The 20,135-nt window shown below is 45.7% G+C and overlaps 1 long non-coding RNA gene across 6 annotated transcripts in view; it reads right to left on the bottom strand.

Annotated features, from left to right (window-relative positions):
- LOC141578904 (uncharacterized) overlaps positions 1–20,135 on the bottom strand; it is a 112,204-nt gene that overhangs the window by 48,732 nt on the left and 43,337 nt on the right. For 3 of the 6 annotated variants that reach the window (XR_012509768.1, XR_012509769.1, XR_012509770.1), the window contains exon 1: positions 7,278–7,430. The exons of the other annotated variants lie outside the window; for them this stretch is intronic. This is a non-coding gene — a long non-coding RNA (uncharacterized LOC141578904). Of the gene's footprint in view, positions 1–7,277; positions 7,431–20,135 lie in introns of those variants that run through there. 6 annotated transcript variants of the gene reach the window in all.

Below are 20,135 nucleotides of genomic sequence, written 5' to 3' on the forward strand. Positions count from 1 at the left end.
AAAAGTCGCCTCTAGGGTCGCCCTGCTAACAAGCATTCCCCATAAGGAAATCCGGCATCCACACTGCCCCTGCCGTCCCCAAGCAGTCCCGACGCCTCTCTCCCAGCCTGTGAATGTTCTTCTAATGACCCCCCCTGTTGGTGGCACCCTTCCCCTCTTCCCTGCTACACACACACACACACACAGAGCCACAGCAGTCTTCCCAAATCACAAATTTGATTACATCACCCCCACTTCAAACCCTTCAGAGGCTCCATGGTGGAATTCTAGCCCCACTCCAGACACTGCTTGCCCAGCCTCACCTCAGTACACAGGTCCCCAGTGACCTCAGGGGCCCCCTGACTTGCTCCTACTTCCCACTTGTCTCCAGGCTCATTTTGACTGTTCCCCAAGGAAGCCTTCCCTCCTTCCAACTACCACAATTAGTTCCTCTATTCCTAGAACATTCTAGGCTAAGTCAACTTCTGACAATGCTAAGCTCACAAGAAGCAAATACATTTTGCTTACTAATGTGGCTCCACCCTCTCTCCCCTAGACACACAGAAGTGCACGTGTTATGAATAAATGAATGACGGGGTGGGTCTCAAAGGGACAGACATACCTACTCTCACCCGTCCTGACCCTTGTGTCTGTAGGATATCAGAAGAAAAACCAGAATTACCTTTCCTGAGGGTCACTTTCTGATGACACCCTTCACTGACTACTGTGTCAGTTCTAGTAAAACCCAAGCTCTTCCAAAGCCCTCCATCCCGGACTCTCTCCAGTGTCCTCACCAGCAGGGGCACCTTCCACCCTGGACCACACAGGGCACTCTCCCCATTTCCCCACGCCAAAAGCCTCCAGGCATCTGCCCGGGCTGCACCTGCCACCTGAGCCACATTCTTGACTACTTCTCCTGGCTGACACTCTGTCCTCACAAATGAATGTAGAGTCCATTTCTTCCAGGAAGTCCTCTCTGATAATGTCCTTTAGGTCTTGGTTGGGCTTCATCTATAGCAGCAGTACATGGTGACCAACTGGGTGTTTGCCCGCTCCTTTGAGACCACGAACTCTTGGGGGCCACGTGGGAAGGAGTGAGAGATTACAAGAGGGGTGCGGGAAGCAAAAAGCAAAAATCACAGCCCAAGTCCCAAATTCAAGGATACTTTCTCAGGAAAAAGTATAAACAATTTCACATGTGTGCAATTTGGCTACTGTTTTTGTGGCTTGTGGACAGCAAGAACTTGGTGTTCTAGTCCAAAACCAAGATTACATGCAAAGAAATGTATATATTCATATCCAAAGGAAACCAGAGCTGCTCAACAACAGTTTGCAGTTAGAATTGAAAGGAACTTTGATAAAGGCAATCTCTCTCTCTCTCTTCCTTCTTTTCTGGCATCATATAATTTTAGAAGTATTTGCGTGACCAAGAGATGGCTACAGCCCGTGATTCTTCACTGAAGTGTTTGGGGCTGAGGAAGACCAGATTACATTCACTGCATAAATGCAATCACACCAACACACTGATAGGTGCCGTGGTGGTGGAGATGATGTTCCAAAGCAGGCAACCTTATTCTGTAAGAGAGCTCTAAATAGAAAGTAAGAAATGCAATGTTCTGTAGTCAATTTCATTTGCTATATGGGTCATTAATTGATAGTATATCTTGACTAATGAAACCCAAAAATAAATTGTCAAAGTCGATTTTCTTCATCTGACCATTTTATGCTAACTTTGGATATTAAACCCTCACTCCATAAGTAAAACTCAGGCCTACGCTGCAGCATAGTTACATCCCGTGGAAGAAAGCCGATCAAGGGAGAACTGGAGAGTTTCCCTTCAGAAGCTGCTAAGTCTGGTTTTGCACCTGTACGTGATTTGCAACCACGTCATCGAGAATGGAGAAAACCTAACAACTGTGGGGCGAAAAGCACTGCGGTGCTTCAGAAAAATCAAAGAACGCTGAGCTTTGTGAAACAGTCCTGAGGCACTTAAATAGTACTTTTTCTGAAAGGCTCCAAAACTGACCCAATTCACCATTCCAGGTTCAACAGGGAGGTACCGGAATTAGTAGAGAAAACATGCCCTTGAAGTCTGACAAGGCCTTGCTTGAATTCTGCTGCAGCATTTACTAGCCACTAAACGGACCAATTCCTTAACCCTCTGAGAATGCTTCCCGATCTGCAAAAGGGGGCTGCCACCGCCCACCTGGGAAGCATGGATGTGAATTCAACACGCAAGTAGGGTGGCCGACTGGTACCTGACACGGGGCCTGGCTAGTTTCCCTCCGCTGCCCTTCTCCCCCTTTAAACTTGCACTGTTCCCCCGGTAAGGATCAAAACCACGGAACAGAATGCCCGATTTTTCTGTGTATCCCCGGATACATGACTTACCCTTAGGAGGCCAGAAAAACTGCTTCCTCCCCAGTCACTATCAACGTTCTTAAGATTCTGGGTATTTTTAACTCTATTTTCCAGGGAGACTATTCCAGACCTTTCCAAGCACCATTCTCCAGGTTGGCTCCCCTCCCAGCACCCATCCTTTCTCACTTCAGATACTCTGTATGATTGCCTTCTGTTCATGGGAAAGCGAGTCCGGTAGGGTGTGGACTACCAAGGACTCCACCCTCCCTCACAGGTGAGTGTGACTACCTTCTGCCCACTCCTCACTCCAACTCCAGCTTCTAAGAACTCTACCCTCCAGGACCCTGCAGACTCTGCATCTTCCCAAGACACACACGTGGCCACGACCCTCCCTTCAGATTTCTTCCTGGCTGGCCCTGCACACACCCCAGCCCCTTAAAGATAAATGGCATTAGGCTGAAAATCGCAAATGCCGCTGACTGACACACCAAAGCTGCATGGTCTGGGCTTTCCTCCAACCCAGGCAGGGCCCTGCCCCGCCTCAGCCTCAGTCTGCAGCTCTCGAGATGATGTAATTCACATGCAAGGCTATGAACACCAGCTAAGAATGACGATTCCCAACGTGTATCTATAGTCCGGCTCCTTCACCTGAGCCACAATCTCATAGACACGAGTGCCTCTTTGAAGTCCTAACTTGGATGACAAATGGCATCTTAAAAATGCCTCATGTTCACCATTTAATCTGGAATTCGATTCCTGGCAGGTACCTCCCAGACTCCCCATTTTAGTAACAGCCCCAGCACCCAACTATGTGTTTGAGGTCACATTCAATTTCCAATGTTCCCTCCCCTAATCCCTGCCCTGGAATCAGTCCTATTATTTCCGTCACTAAGCCCATCTCAAATGTGGTTCTACAGGGACCATGGCCGTAACCCCCCAAGTTCACAGCATGGTACACTGACTAACAGTCCTCCGTAGGGTGCTCCCTGGAGGGGGAGGCATCTCCTGCCACTGGTCACCTCAGAAGGCACTGGATTCTCACAAAGGAGGCCCAGGAGAAGGGACTCAAGGTTCTCCCGTGGTCTGAGCTTTGAAGGGCCCGAGGTCTGGGGGAGCTCCTAATTAGCAGACACACTTGCCAGTGAGCAGATGAGGATGGAGGAACCCAGGCAAGGCTGTTCTCACTCCAACCCCTGGGCTCTCGGGAGCCACGGGAAAGGCCTGTGTCCAGGGCACAGCCCGGCCATCACAGATCCCAGCCAGCATTAGCCAACACGGACAGCCTAGACTCCATCTAATTGTGACACTTACTTCTGTTCTGTTCCCCACCCAGAATGTGATGGACTCATTCAGATATTATGGCCTGTCTCAAGCGATACAAATTCAGTGATAAATGAAGTGCCCACATTTGGACTAGAGCATGAAAGGAGAAACAAGGCCTCATGTTCAGCATGATGGTGGTGGCCATACCCTTCCACCGAGTGAGATGAAGCATGATGGGGGTGAGAATCCAAGGTCCTAGGTCGGCCAAAACATCTTCCTTCAAGGTTGGCTGGGGTGTTGCAGACTCCCTACCGCAAACTAACTACACGGCCGTCAGTGGTGTACATCAGCTGCAACAGACACGGAGTCAGCTATTTATGCCAACATGGGTTAAAAGTAAAGGCCGTTGCAGGGAGGCCTGCACGGCTGCTGAGGCAAAGCACAGACCCGGCTCTGAATGCCCACTGGCTGGAGAAGAGAGGAAGCTACGGTCCCCTTTAGCGGTCGCTGTGTCAACAAGATCCAGGTGAGCCAGCTACTTAGGAGAAGGCCATGTTTTCCTGATACTCAGAAAAACCAGCCTCGTAAAGGGAACACAAGAGTGGCATGGATTTTAGACCCCCCTAAGCCACTTTATGAAGGCAAAGTAAAGTAAATGGCACAGGGATGTTGAATGCAAAAAAAAAAAATTAAATAAGTAAACGGTGACTGCTTCCTCCAACAGCGTCCCCTGCAGCTGCACACCCATGAGCCTGCCACTCTCTCACCAGTGACCGCTGGTCAGGAAGTGCCATCACGCACGTCACACAGTGACAGCCAGGAACCGCGTGAAGAGCACGTTTGTGTAAAAGCAGGAATCGAGCAAGATGCTGCAGAATTTGACTTTCCAAATTTAAATACTCCATGAAAAGAATCCCTCAGCAGCCGCCTAAATCAATTCGCATCTGACTTCTTCAAAACAATCAAACAAATTTAATAAGGGCGCATTTGTCACCAAATATAAGGAGGACCAAACAGGTTCCTCAAAGCAAGGATTTTAACAGGTATCAAACACCAGTGGGTGATGTGCTAACAAAGCAAATATTCCAAAAAATTAGAAAATAAAAAATGACTAGGATAATACATGGATCAAGGCAACTGTTAAGTTTTTGCTCTTTAAAGCGATGGAGACAGTACGGAGGGCAATCTGGATATTTCCAATGCAGGGTGTGCACAGCCCACATTTTCAGACGCAACAACATGCTCACTTGGCAGTACAAGAGAAAAAGAATAAAGAAAAAGGAAAAGAGGAACAAGAGAAAATTAGAAACACACAAGAACAAAAATGATTTTGACAGCATATACAAGAATTTATGTGAGTGTGTGAGGCCAGGGATGCTGGGACGGTGAGACCCACACTCACCTCCTGCTCCGGGGAAGGCAGGGGCCTGAGGGGAGTGGCGCTGCCGGGGGACCCCAACATGATCAGCGCCCCTAACCAAAACTCCACCTATATGCGTCTAGGCAGATTTTGAGCTACAAAATGTGGTCGCATTTCAGGCTGGACAGTTTTACTCACTTCCACCAAGAGTAGCAGGAGAGAATTAGGCTGTTCCTGTACCAAAGCATTGTTTAAAAAATTAATGACTGTGGAATAGTAAAAGCAAAAATTGAGTAAAAGTGACTGGAGGAGAATGTGGTTGACCCGAGCTCACTGGCCACGTTATCTCACTGACGTTAAGATGCTGGCTGAGCCCTTATGGTACCAAAACAGACAGACCCACCAGGAGGGAGGTTTAATGCGCTGCTGTATTTTGATGCCGAGAGCCATGCCTGGTACACGAGGTTCTGGGTAAACAATGGTGACAGTGTCAACCACTATGGGCTAAGCACACATCCAGCTACTCCGCCAAATCCCAAGGGCAGACTTCAAAAGGCAAAAACAAGTTGGCATTCTCTGGTGGGTCTGCAGAGTCAGAGCCAAGCAGTTGCTGAGCAAAAATGTCACCAGTGCCTCCTATGACAAAAGAGGAGGCACTGGCCTGGGGCTGGGGCAGGGCTCTAGGCTTCCACTGCTCACCAACCAATCTGTCCAGGGGGAGAACGTGGTCTCTGCGTATGTTGCACCTATGCACCTACCTTGACTGACGCCTGGGGGCTCAGCAGGAGGTGACATGTGAGGTGAACGGAGCCAGCCTCGGTGTAGCACGGTGCTGGCAGCTATGCCCTCAGCAGCGCCCAGGCTCCTAAACCTGACACCTCGTCTCCAAGGAGCAGAAGGGGAGTGCGGGCATGAAGATCACAGGGCCCTGTGAGGACAAGTACAGGCCATGACATGCCTTGCCCATTCCTTAAGCCATAGAGTTATGTCCGGGAGGAACAGAAAATTCATCCAGAGCCCGCTAGGCACCTCACACACGTGGGGGACTCGGGTCCCCTGTGCCTATCACTCACAGGGCTGGTCTGGACATTCTTTTTATCAATTCTCTGGCATCTTCTCCTCCAACTTACCAACAAACAGAAAGTAGAATCTGATCTTAGTTAATTTCAAGAATCACAGAGCACCGCCTCCACAGTGGGCCCGGCAGCCGTGCCAGGTCCTCCGACCGTCACCTGTCAGACCGCCATGAGTACTCTCCAGACTCAAGGCCTGAGGCCGTAGGCCGTGGGCACACAGCTTCCCTCACTCTCCCCAGCAAAGGGGGACCACCTCTCGGCAAAGGCATGTCACCCTCTTCTGCACGAAGGACAGCACTATAGATACACGGGGAAACAGAGCAGATGGTGGGGGGGGTAGGCAGCCCAGAAGAGCTCGTCTGTAATTCCGAGACAAAGTGGGGCCGTTGACTTAATCACAGGGACAAAGTGAGGATGAACATTTCCCTGCTCTTTCCCATACTCCGTGATACGCCTTTCCCTGCATAAGGAGTTCATTCGGAGGTCCCTGGCGGTGATTCTGATGTCCTAAAATGGCATGCTGGCTGTCGGGCAGAAATAGAGGGCCTGAGCCGAACAGGTGATGGGCCTGGGAGGCAGGAGACACCGGCTCCAGCCCCAGCTCAACCAGCGCCTCGTTCTGCCTCTCGGGATTCAGCATCTCATCTACAAGCAAAGGGATGAGACTATCTTAAGACAGGCTGCCCAACATAAATGAAATGAGAGCCATGTAAAGAAAGTTTCCCAGTTGCCACATTTAAAACGGTAAACAAAGAAACAAACCAAGAAACAAAAAACAAATACTAGAAAATGATTTTAAGAACAAATCTTAACCTACTGTATGTAAAATACTATCATTTTGACATGTAATCAATATAGGAAGTGATAAGATAGTTTACATTCTTTTTACTAGACAAGTCTCAGCGTCTGATGTTCATTTGACCTACAGCAAATCTCAGCTCAGAGCAGCCTCCTCCCCAGCTCTCCTAGCATCAGTGGCTGTGGCTACTCTATTGGACAGCAACTCCAGGGGTCCCACCAGGGTTCTGGCTGAAAACCTGGAGTAAGTGTCCACAATAACCCTAAAAGGATCTCTCTGAAACAAAGGCGGATTCACTTTTAAATGTCTGTAAACCGGCGGGCTGGACCTCCCTCCACCCTTGGCTACAAGAGAGTCCTCTTCCTTGCTGATTCCTTTCTGGATGTAGGGAAGAAACCCGGCACACAGCCAGGGTGGACTGGCCTCCAGGTAAACTTACCTGCTTTCTGTGTCCAGTCCCATGATGTCCTCCTTCTCAAATGGGATGCAGAGAAGGAGGATCTTGTCCCCAGAATTGTCGGATGCACAGTCCAGCCTCTTGGACTTGGGCAAGATGAAGAGTGACTCAGTGAAGTCCTTGATCCTCTTCTCCACCACCCTGAAGTCCTCGTAAATTGAAGGCCACTTTGGTGCGCGGCTGCTCGGCCACCTCCCCATGCAGCAGAAAGTCAAAGAGCTGAGAGTCATAGAGCGTGGTGCCATACAGCTCCTCTGCACGTGGAGCTTTTCGAAGCCTTGGCCGAGAGGCAGTCAGTAATGATGACAAGGCCCGAGACCTTGCGGTGGGTCTGGAAGTCGCTCCACCCATTCTTGGACGCATAGTGGTGCCTGTAGTGGATACAGTTTGCCCACTGGGAGCCGCACGGACTGATCTGACTCACCAAGGTGATTCACTTATAGATGCAAAAGAAATTCTCCTCTGAGATGATCCCCACCTGTTCGACCACCACGGGGAAAGTCTGGTGGTCCTCAGCACACTGCTCGTAGTCAGGGATGCTCATGTTGCAGGCCCTGACGAGAGGGGAGAGGAGATCGAGGTACATACTGTACTGTGGGCTGCAGGCCCATCTGGGTTGTGGTGACCTGGTGTGTACCAACCAGAAGGCAAGGGAAGCTCAAATAAATCCGGGGGTACAGTTTGTCCTCAGAGTCTTCAAATGGCTACCGTAGCTCGGATCACATTACCCAGCTTTTGGTCTAGGCTTTCTGCCCTGCAGAGAAGGGTCATTTCTTGTTTTCTGTTTCCAAGCACCTACCAAGGCCCTGATGCAAAGTCACTGCTGAAAAATGCTGAATAAGGAAGTGAACAAAGGAAGTGCTTTCCCCAACCTCCTTCAGCAGAATATAAAGAAAAGGACTACAGTGGGATCAAAAGATCTGGTTTTCTATCCAATTTATTTGAACTACTAAGCTTCAGAATAATGGATAAGAAAACTTGCCTTGGGGAGGAGGGTACAGTTCAGTGGTAGAGCACGTGCTTAGCATGTACGAGGTCCTGGGTTCAAACACCAGTACCTCATTTTAAAAAATGAAACAAATAAATAAACCTAATTACCCTCCTGAAAAAATATTTTTTAATTCAAAATTCAAAAAAAAAACCTTGCAATTGACACAACATTGTAAACTTGACTATACTTCAATTAAAAAAAAAATCTTTGTCTTACATGAATATATCTGGATTACAGAAGTTTGCAAATGTAAAATGCCTAGGGTACCACCTGCATAAAAAGGGGTGACTGTACAAATTTAGTATCGCTCCTTTATGAGCTATATTTCATTTGGGGGGTTTATAACTTCTTAGAGCTAATTTTCTCAGATTAAAAAATATAAACAATACCTGATTCTCAGGACTGCTGAAGAATCAGATAACCCTATGAAAACATCTGACCCACAGAGGTTACTCAATAATGTTTGTTGAATGAATGAATAAACCAGCAAAATGAATGCTGCTCCCTGCCACAGACCATCATAATGGTACTGCCTGGAAATCCCAAGCCCACGTTCCACCCGTCTCGACACTAACCATGTGGGTGACCTGGTCAGGCCTGTGTGATTCTCTAAGCCCCAGTTTAATCGTGAATAAAATTAGGGCAATAAAACAAACCTCAAATTGTTAGTGAGTCAGTAATGAATTGTACCCCAAACTTGCAAGTTGGAACCATTAAGGAAAACTATACAAAGGGTCCATAGGCCCTCTCCATATTATCTCTTACAACTACATGGGAATCTACATTATATCTCAAAATAAAAAGTCTAATTTTTTAAAGAGGCTATTGAGGTTAAATGAGCTCACTGTCTCAAATAAGGAACACAAAGCACAAATAGGACAATGCCCAGCACATGAGATACACTCAGTTAACATTCCCACTCAACCCATTGTTCCCTCCAACTTCAGAGCAAGAGGATGGGTCCTCGTGGCAAGAGGCCACTGCACCTGAAGCTAACAAAACTAATGGTGCCCACTTCCAAGAGCTCCTGTCATCACCCTTGTTCTAATTTTCTATTAGTAATTTTTTTCTTTTTATTAAATAGAAACTCCCAATTGCATAGCCTTCACCTGACTAGACATCATGATGGCAGCCCTTCAAAACCTGACCACAGAGATCATGATGGCAGCCCTTCTTGGTGAAACAATAAAATGAAAATCCATTTCCACAAGACCTCTGTGTAAATCTACTAGGGAACTTAATCCTGGACTGAGGAAGAGGACTGGGGAGGAGGGGGCAATCAGGTGCACAGAAAACTATGGGCCACCTGTCCCACGATGGACTTTAGACTCAACCCTCACCCTCCAGGAAATTCAAAATACACACCGACAGATTGCTATGGACAAGATTTTTTTTTTTTAAACAAATCCCTGAATCCCTAGCAGGTCTTATTTCTACCGAAACACCAATGGATTATGTGTATAATGTTTCACAAAAGCCCTAAAATATTATCACGCCAACTTGACACATCAAGAAAAACTGAGGTAGAGAAGTTTATCACATTGTACATGATTAGAGAGAGGCCACGTCAGACACCGTATTTAAATCCAAGCCACTGCTCCAGTGCTCACACTAGAAAGTGTGACATACTGCACCTTTCCTGCCCTCTCCCTGCAATAAATCTCTGAAGAGTCTTTTCTGTGCCACCTGGAATCACAATCACATCAATTTTCCACAAAGTGCTTTGTCACTCCTTGGAGGCTGTATCAAAATCTAAAGGGTTGGGATTGGAGAAGTGATTTGCATTTTCTGTTTCTCAAAGGAAACATGGCTTTAAAAGAAACTGAAAAGCACATATCTAGTCTAAGCCCTCATTGTGCAGAGAAAAAAATGGAGGCTCAGAAGAGATGAGGAAAGTTCCTTATTAATAAATATATCCTCAGCGCAGCACCAAGCCAGCCCTGGGCACTGCTGGGGGAGGATCTGGGAGACCCAGGAGAATGAGTGTTAGAAAAAGGAAAGAGAATAAGCATAAAAGGCCCTGTCTCTACACCACCATACAATGGAATTCCACCAAATTACCAAGTAAGGGTGCAGCCAATATTAAGGTGGGCTAAGCAGGTTATAGAAACCTGGAAGTCTCAACCATATTGGAAATTCCAACATTTACTATGTTTTTTTCCCAGTTCAAGCATCAACTCAGTGGGAACTCTGTACCAGGGACTACACGAGGCCTGGAGTTCTCCCAAATACAGACCTATATTACCACGTGTACAAACCACATAAAGGCCACCAGAAGAAAAGCACCCACAGATGGAATTACTGAAACTGAAAGCAGCCAACCAGCATATATTACTAAGAAAAATGATGCTCCTAGAAATGGACTCATGGACATAGAAAGCCAACTGTGTTTAGCAGGCAGGAAAGGGGGGATTAACAGATACACGTTAATAAATATAAAATAAATGACAAGGACCTACTATATAGCACAGGGAACTATATTCAATTTCTTGTAATGAGTTGTACTAAAAACAATCTAAAACATATTTATACACATATGCATATGTTTATAACTGAATCTCTGCTGTACACCTGAAACCAACATTGTAAATTGACTACACTTCAATAAAAATTAATTTAAAAAAATAAGTAAAAATAAAAGCAACGCCATTAAGAAAAAATAAAAGAACACTCTAATCCCCTTAGCTGTAGCTGCTGAAGAATTTTGGTTGCAAGCACCAAGTCCACTAGATCACTCCAGCACTGGCTGTCACTCTTTCTGACCATCAGAGAGTCACTTGGCTTCACTGAGGTTAATTTTCTCTTCTGTGAAAGGCTACAGTTGCAACTAATGATGTATAGAATCTCATCATTCACAAGCCCAACAATTAGTGAGGACTTCCCATGGGCCAGGCTCTGGAGAGATGAAAATATAGGGTCCCAGTTATATTCATGGGTAGAAGAAGTTTATGCCATAAAGACATTAATTCTTCCTATTTTGATAGACAGATTCATTGCAATTCTGATTAGAATTCCTACCAGATTTTTCATGGAATGTAACAAGTTAATTTATGGTCAAGAATAGGCAAGAAACTTCTTTAGAACCACCACTGGGGAGAGGTGGATTGGTCATTCATTTCCACTGGTCTTTCTGATGTGATGAAAATGTTCTGGAATAATAATTGTTGCACAAGTGTAAATATGCTAAAAGCTGCTGAATTGTACCATTTAAATGGGTGGAATTCATGGTGTGTGAACAATATCACAATAAAGCTGTTATATGAAAAAATATTTCTTGACAATTATTTTTCCCTCTATACTACTTAGTCTGCCCCACAATTTAAGAAAAACAAAAAACCAAAACAAACCAAACTGTGCCAGGAGCTCTTTAGGACTGCAATGTCCCTGGGTCTCCAACGCCTCTGGTGGTGCTGTTCCTGTTAACACACCAAGCTGGGCTGGGCTAGTTAGGGAATGTAACTGTCTTTTTAAAATCGATGGTCACACGTTTCACCCTGGGAGAGGGAAGGAAGGAGGATGACACAGCCTTATGCCTTCAGCTCATTTTTAACTGAACCAAGCCCTGCTATCAACACTGTAATCCCTCTCACTATAAAAACACATGACACCAACAAGCATCGCCATCATAACACCTGAAAGTGTTCAAGGTACTTACCTGGGGCAGAAACACTGAGGGAGGAGACAGAAGCTCGCTTGGCACTGAGGATCCCTTTTCCCAACTCCACCAGTAGCTGGGCTTTACAGCCAGAGTCTCTCAGCCCAGGGAGCAGCGCAGACGCCACTGAGCTGTTCCTCAGGGAGCGGGAAAGGAAGACCAGGGCAGCCCCGGAGTCGCGGGGCAGGGAAATGGGTGGAAACGCGGGCTGCAGCCCCGCTCGGTGGCCATCCGCAGCCCCAGCCCCAGCTGCCCCGTCCGGGTCCGCAGACCCCGCCCGCCTGGGACGCAGCCCGCCCAGTTGTGGGGACCGGCCGGTGGCCAAGGAGAGGAAGCCCGGGAGGAGAGGACTCGCGGGCGAGAGAGGGGAAGGGGACGCCAGCAGCGGACTGAGTGGAGGCCGGCTGGGTGAGAGGCGGCAGGTGCACACCTGGCCCCGGGAAGCTGTGGCACTGGGGCACTGGGGCAGGTGGCGCGGGCAGAGGGGTCTGGCCCGAGCAATTCAGCTGAACACAGGCTGACTCGCGCCCTCGTGGTCTGTGACACGCGGACCGCCCTCCCGCAGCCACCTGACCCCTTTCCCGGGAGACCCCACATTGCACTTCCACAGCCAGAGGCACCGGCCCCAGGCAGGAGCTAAAGGCCTGCCGGGCGACAGAGCTGAGAAGCCTTTGGGGCTAATCCCCGGCTCGGAGCTGGAGCTTCCAACCCGCGGTCCAGCTGACACCGACCGCCCATGCGCAGGAGGGCCAGCAATCCGCTCTGGGTTCTGCGAGAGAAGGTGGGGCAGTGAGGGAGGGAAAAGATGGGAGGGGGAGGAGAGGAGGGAAAAAGTGGAGGGAGACAGATGGACAGGAACAGCAGAGAGAAGGGAGGGATCTGGAAAGGGTAAGGTCCTAGCGGGGATGGAGAGAAAAAGCTTTACCTCTGGTGGCACCCTGAAGAAGGCGGCAGTCCTGCCTCTGTACCCTTCTGTAACACTTCAAGGCCCGCAGCTCAAGTTTTACCTCCCTGATCCAGCCCTCCATCCGATGCTGCTGCAGAACCCCTACGGGTATCACACCTGTTGCCCCCACGCGGAGCAGGGTTTTCTGTTGGTCTGGGAACCAAGCACCCGCAGGTGTTGTCGCTCAGAACTACCTTGGGAAGAGTACATATTCCCCTTTTACACGCTGGGAAACAGGCAGGCACGATCTTTGCCTTAGCTCCACTGTCCCAGGTGTTGGGCTGGCAGGGAGCGGGGTGGTTCAAGATCAGAGCCCCAGACAGAGCAGACTGCCTGAGTGTTGGTGCATAGTCCCCATCCGTCCTGGGTAAACCACACTCCACCCTAGTGGAACCATCAAGGGCTCACAGTAGTTCCCTGGGTGTGGGAGAGCTGTCCTCATGTGAAGGAAAAGCCCAGCTGGGCTAACAAGCTAAGTCACAAATCTAAGTGTGATAAGTGTCGGTTTACTGATCTAAATTCTGCTGGGCTAACTCGTAAATCTGAAGTTTAGTGTCAGTTTACTGGGCTAACAAGCTAAGTCGTAAATCGAAGCTCAACAAGTGTCTATTACAAGTTGACAAGCACCAGTGTGCTGATTCCTTGCTTTTTGTTGCTTGAGCCTTATTGGCTAATACACCCTTACTTGTAATTAACCCTTTAAAACTTCATGTGTATGTCTTGGAGGTGGGTGCTCAGAACTTCGGAGCAGAAGCCCCTTTGAGCCCGCCGGCATAATAAATCTGAGTACGCCAACACTCCGAGTGGTGATTGTTCCTTGGCTGGCCTGTTGTTTCCATAACACTCAGTTCCAGTGCCCAGCTTGCTAGGTATATAGGAGTGCTACCAAATCCAAATTCATTCTCTTCAGTGCAGGACAGGCCAATAAGTTGGGAGACCAGGTGTTGGGGCATGGAATAGCAAGTTTCTGTAGACCTAGATGGCAAACTAATGTCCTGGAAAACCATCTCCCCAAGTCAGAATTCAGGCTCTTTTCCTACTTGCTTGGTTGTTGCAATCTTCTTGGTGTAGGAATTCCTTCTTGTTAGAATCCTTTGTTCTTGCAGCTATCTGCCTGGGTCAAATCTCTGTAAACCTCTAACAAAACAAACGTTATTTTCTATTCTGCAATTTCTTATCTTTTTATGAATGAAAATGTGTTAAATATACTTAAAGATCAGAGCCTTCAGAATAGGTTCTCCTGTATATTTCAGGCTCTAAGCAACATTGTTTTACAAGCAAGATGAAGCCTAGGAGACAGACCATAGGGTTAAAGTCAAAGGAAAAGATCTAATATGGAGTCAGATTTGTTCTGTTCTATTACCCAGGCAGAAGCCACTTGAGGTTTTAAATCACTTTAAGTTAAAAATAACTAAAACTTTAAAGGAATTTACATAGGAGGGAATGTGCATAGCATATCTGGAAAAGCACCCAAAGGATAGTAAACAGTGGCATCTCCAGGGAGGGCTGGAAGAACAGAGGATGAGGGAAAACTTCTTTCACTTGTGTATTTTTGTGCTCTGTTTGAATTTTTTTTAACCATTTGCATGTATTTCTTTTTCAGTTAAAAAAATGTGTAATGGAGCAAAGGAGTAACTAGCTCAGCAAATACAGCAGCCATGGAATCACTGAGTCATCACTTTTGATTTAAGCCAGGAAGCATTTATTGACTCTCACCTATGTGCCCAGTGCTGTTTTAAGACTTCTTTTATTATTATTATTATTATTATTAATTATTATTATTATTATTATTAATATTATTATTACTATTATTATTTTTATTATTACTATTTTTATTATTATTATTATTTTATGAAATAATAACAAGGTATCCCTCACCCCTGCCCATGGCTGGTGGAAAACCAACTGAGTTTTTATTGAGTTGTTTTCCAAGGAGTAGAGATGAGTTATAAACTGAACACATCTTCAGGGCAAAACAGTCGGAGTGGTTTTCCAGCAGGCCAGACAGCTATGAAGGGTTTTCAATAGAGGCCCCCAGAGGCTGAGAGAGAAATCCTCGAGGACCCTACAAAAAGCTGCCCAAACTGTCTTCTCCATGGCAATACTGAAATAGGAAAGAACAAATCTGACTCCATATTAGATCTGTTCCTTTGACTTTAACAAAGCCAAGTTAATACTCTCCGGTCTTTTCATGGGTTATGATGTCACAGAGGAGATGGACAGGTCAACAAGGAACCACTCTGCCGTGATCACGGAGACGGGCAGCGGGATGGGCGGCAACATGTGTGACGCAGCTGTAGCCGTGCCCGCGTTTCTAGGCAGGTACCCAAAGTCGCCTCGACAAGATGTCAAACACTTGTGCCCACGTCCTCATCACCTGACATGTATTAAAGAGAAATGGAAATGTATAAAAGGCCAATACCCTTGGTGGGTACACCGTCCAAAGAGCAAAGTCACAGTTTGACAACTGGCCATCTCGGTTCCCTGGGCTTCATTCTTGGAGAACCTTAAAAACCACTCCTCTGTCCTTAAGAAGTGCTGCATATTTGTCCTATCTTTGGCTCAGGGATGGAGCACGTTCAAGTGAACTTTAATGTCTGCACAGATTTGACTGTCTTTCTCCAGGTTCACTTGTCCATTCTAAAGAGGCCTGAGCTAAGTCCATCCTCCATAAGTTCTATTCCCTCCAGTGAAAACTCATCGAGCCTGCAATTAAAAGCCAACTGAACAAGACTCTCCTCAGCTAAAAAGTTCACCCACTCTTCACTGATTTCTTAATCTCCTTTCCTAGCTAATTGCAACAGACTAACAACTCCCTCCACCAAGCTCCCCAACTATGTCAGTTTGTCTCCCCAAACAGAAAGTGAGGTCCATAAAAGAGGTGACTCCATAGTCACCTCTGAATTCCTAGCATACAGTAATGTTAAGAAATAGAACTATGATTATGGCTTCTTTCCTTTAAAACCTTTCTGGTTATTTGATTGAGACCTTGGAAGACAGGTGTTTGCAGTCAAGTATCTTGATCCTCAAGACTCTGGAGGCCTTTTTCGGAATGGCTGCTCACTGATTCATTCAAACCACAGCTTCTCATTCCAGGAGTAGCTGTGATTCTCTGCCAGGAGTTTGTGGTTACTCTCATGCCAGAAGAGCTTTAAACTATATCCTTACATTGGATTTGTTATTTTTCCCCTCTTCCAAAAAAATTGACTTTCCTTACTGTCTTACCTTGAGGAATTTTTTTTCATAGTTAACCCTTTTGTAAACCATGCTTCTCGGGATGGGCTTGGCCTTACATATGATCAGTCATCCAACTCCCAGTGTGAGAGGACTCGGGTTCACCTCCTACCCTCCTGTCAAGGCAACTGAAACTCAGTACAGGAGCCAACAGGCACCCCAGGGCTTCTAAGGCTCGTGTATCACCCAGAATCCCTGCTTTCTGGTTTGTCTTGGCTTCTGAGGATTTCCCCTCACTTTCTTCACAATTAGCTGTGCAGCTTGAAAGATGAAGAAAGAAGGTTTTATTTCTTAATCAGCATTTTAAGAAACTTGTGTAATGAAGGTTTTCACGAGTTTCTAGAACCCTCCGTTGCCGAGACAGAAAACACACTAGATATTTTCTAAGTTTAGCTATCATGTGTATTTTTTCTTTTCTTTTGTTTTCTTAACTGCAAATAGACATTTTTTAATTAAAAAAAATAAGGCCCCAAATAGGATAGAGACTTCAAGGGGCATACAAAATTAAAGGGCAAAGACAGAAAAATGATAAATACTCTACAAGGTTAATATAATACTTACACTATGGATCAGATCAGCAATTCTCAGTAACAGCTAATTGAAATATGCCCATGAGGTAAAACGTCTCTCCTGTCAGGAGATGGCTAACAGAAAATAGAATTAAAAAAACAAACTAAAATTCTAAGTCTGGCGAGGTACAGAATTCTACCAGCTAAATGTGTCTTCTTCTGGAAAAGAGGGAGGCTCACCAGCTCTTTACTGTGGAGCCTGAGCCCAGGGGAAGGCGGTGAAGTGAGCTCTGTAAGTACCCAATAGCAAACTTGTGATGAATAAAGAGATGTGAGCTTTGATGACAGAGATGATAATACTATTCACTTGTCCTGTAAAGTATGTCTTCACGTTCAATGATCAATACCTCGGCGTCCTCAGGGATTAAGATTATAGGAAAATTCACAGCCCGGGCCCAGACCTCCTCTTTGAGCTCATGACAATGCACTTAGATGTCTCAAAGGCAACTCGAGCTCCACCTGCAAAGAGCTGACTTCACGGTGCTCCTCCCATAGCCGTCCTACCCAGGGCCCCTGGTCGGGGGGCAAGGTCTCCCTGCCTCTCCCAGCTCAGGCCCATCACTCACAGATGTGACTGGACCCCACCTTCAGGGCCCAGATTTCCTCAGTCACCGAGTCCCACCACCCACACCTGACCTACCAGGTACTCACTGGCACTCACTCAGCACTGACTGTGTGCTGGGGACCACGCTGCACACTGTGCACACGTTATCTCACTGGATCGCCACAGCAGTCCTGGGAGGTCGGTACATCACTTCTTCAATTGATTAGATAAATTGTTTACTTCCTTGAGTGCATCATCCAAAGTGACACAGCTACTCAGCCACAAAACTGGGACTGAAAACCACTTGAAAATTCTACACTCCTACACCTGGCAGCCACCCTAATCTGACTCATCACATCACCTCCTGCAGAGCCTTCTAAATGTTTCTAAGCATTCTACAAGACAAAAGTGATCTACGAGAGCACCCCACTCCCCTACTTAAGATCTGTCAATGACGGTCCACTGCCCTTAGGAGAAAGCCCCACCAGGCCTGAGCACAGCCCAATGGCCCGGCATCCGCGTTCCCTGCGCGGCCTCGCCGCCTCACCCACCACACAGATCTACACGTGCCGTGTCCAGGACAGGGATGCTGACTCCGTACAATCCGGGGCTCGTCTCACTCAAACAATGATCACCTTCTTCAGTGTTCACCCTCTTCACTGCTGACGGTCAGAAAAATATTTTCTCAGGATGAATCAATATCTTTTTCCTTACAACTTCCTGTCATTGATAATGAGCTCCATCCAAAATACAGAAGACCTAATTCTCAGTCTCCTTATCTGTAAAGTGAGAATAACAAGGAAATATATGAAGTTTTAAGTGAAATAATATACATGTGAGGCTGAGGGACAATTCCCAACATACAGTAAGCACTCAATATGTGCTTACTTAATATTAATAGGAATATATTGCATTCCAGCAATCTTAACTCAATGTTTTATGGCTTTGTCCAACAGACTACAGACAAACATTTGGACGAACACCTTTGAGCAGATCAGCCCAAGCGTGCTGGGAGAGGTAAGCACTGACTCCAGTTACAGCTGCAGCCAACCAGCACTACGGGGCTGGGGCAGTTTGCTCAAACTCTTACATGTTGCTTGAGAATTTAGTTGTCATTAATGAATAAAGACAGGTGTTCTTTAGTCAAAATTCCTGAAACATATATCTTCAAAGATTGATGCAAATTTGATTTCAAGTACAACACTCTCACTAGAAATTATTTGAAAATGATAGTCTTAGCTCCTCTGCACATCAAAAGGGCATGATCTTAATGTATCTGACTACACCAAAAGTGTTGTTTAAAGGAATTTAAGATGAAGCCATCCTAAATAAGCTCTCAGTATCATCTTCACAAAGCCCCACCCAAGGGTCTCATTTCTCACTTCCTCATAGGTGTTCAGGTAGCTTAACCTGGGTCTTGGTTTCTTATAACATGGGGGTGGGAAGAGTTGTGGATAGATTTATGTAGCAAATATAAACCTAGAGTATTTGCTGTGTAGAAATCCTAGAAATAAACAAATTAATATATAGTCCTACCCTCAAGAAGCTCAGCCTTTCCATTTACAACAGCATTAAAAATAAAATGAGAGATACATTTAACAAAAATTTACAAGATTTGTACATTGAATATTTTGATGTATCATCAAAATAATACTTAAAAGATCTACATATATGGAACACATCCCATTTTCATGGAATGGTAGACAATATTGTTAAAAATGTTAAGACTCCCCAAAGTGAGTTACATATTCAGTGGAATCCTTATCAATATTCCAGCTGACTTCTTTGCAAAAATTGAAAAAGTGATCCCAAAATTCATATGGAAGTGCAAGGGGCCCAGGTCAGCCAAAACAATCTTGAAAAAGCAGAGAAAAGTTGGAGGACTCACTTTAAAGGGTACTAAAGCTATAGTACTAAGTCAGAATGGTACTGGCATAAGTTTGGGTAAATAAATCTATGAGACATAATAAAAACCCAGGGGGAAAAACTTACATTTACAGTCAGTTTTCCACAAGGGTGTCAACAACACTCCATTGAAAGAATAGTCTATTCAACAAATGGTGCAGGGAGTGCTGAGTATCTGCAGGCAAAAGAATGAATCTGGAATCTGGACCCCCATATTTTAAATAAATAAAAATTATTTCAAAATTGATCACAGACAGAAACGTAAAAACTAATCCTATAAACTTTCTAAAAGAAGACACAGTATAAATCTTTGTGGTCATAGGATAGGCTTTGGTTTCCTAGATACAATACGAAGAGCACAAGTGATAGAAGAAAAAAGCAGATAAACTGGACTTCATGAAAGTTAAAACCTTTTTGTTACAAATTACATCATCAAGAAAGTGAAATGACAGGGGAAGGGGGTATATCAAGTGACAGAGTGCATGCTTAGCAAGAAAAATAAAATAAATCAATACATCTAATTACCTCCCCTGTAAAGAAATTGTTTTAATGCTTAAAAAAAGCTAAAGTGAAAGGACAATCTGCAGAATAGGAGAAAAATTTTGCAAAGCATGTATCTAAGAAGAGACTAGTATTCAGGATATATAAAAAATGCTTACAACTGAACAATACAAAGAAAATCGACCCAATGTTTAAATTTGCCAAGGATTTAAATAAATACACAAATGGCCGATAAGCACATGAAAAGAAGCTCAGCATCACTAGCCAAATCAAAATCAAAATGAGTTCTCATTTTACACCCACTAGGACGGTTTTAATCAAAACATGGACAATAACAAGTGTCGTTGAGGAGGCAGAGATACCTCATTTGCGGCCAGTGGAAAGGGACAATGGTGCAGCTTCTTTGGAGAAGTCTGGTGTTTCCTCAAAAGGTTAGAGTTATATGGCTCAGCAATTCCACTCCTACATGTAGAGTCATCCCTCAGTATCCTCGGG

Source organism: Camelus bactrianus, chromosome 1 (assembly GCF_048773025.1).
Source record: "Camelus bactrianus isolate YW-2024 breed Bactrian camel chromosome 1, ASM4877302v1, whole genome shotgun sequence".
In the NCBI taxonomy this organism is placed as follows: domain Eukaryota; kingdom Metazoa; phylum Chordata; class Mammalia; order Artiodactyla; family Camelidae; genus Camelus; species Camelus bactrianus.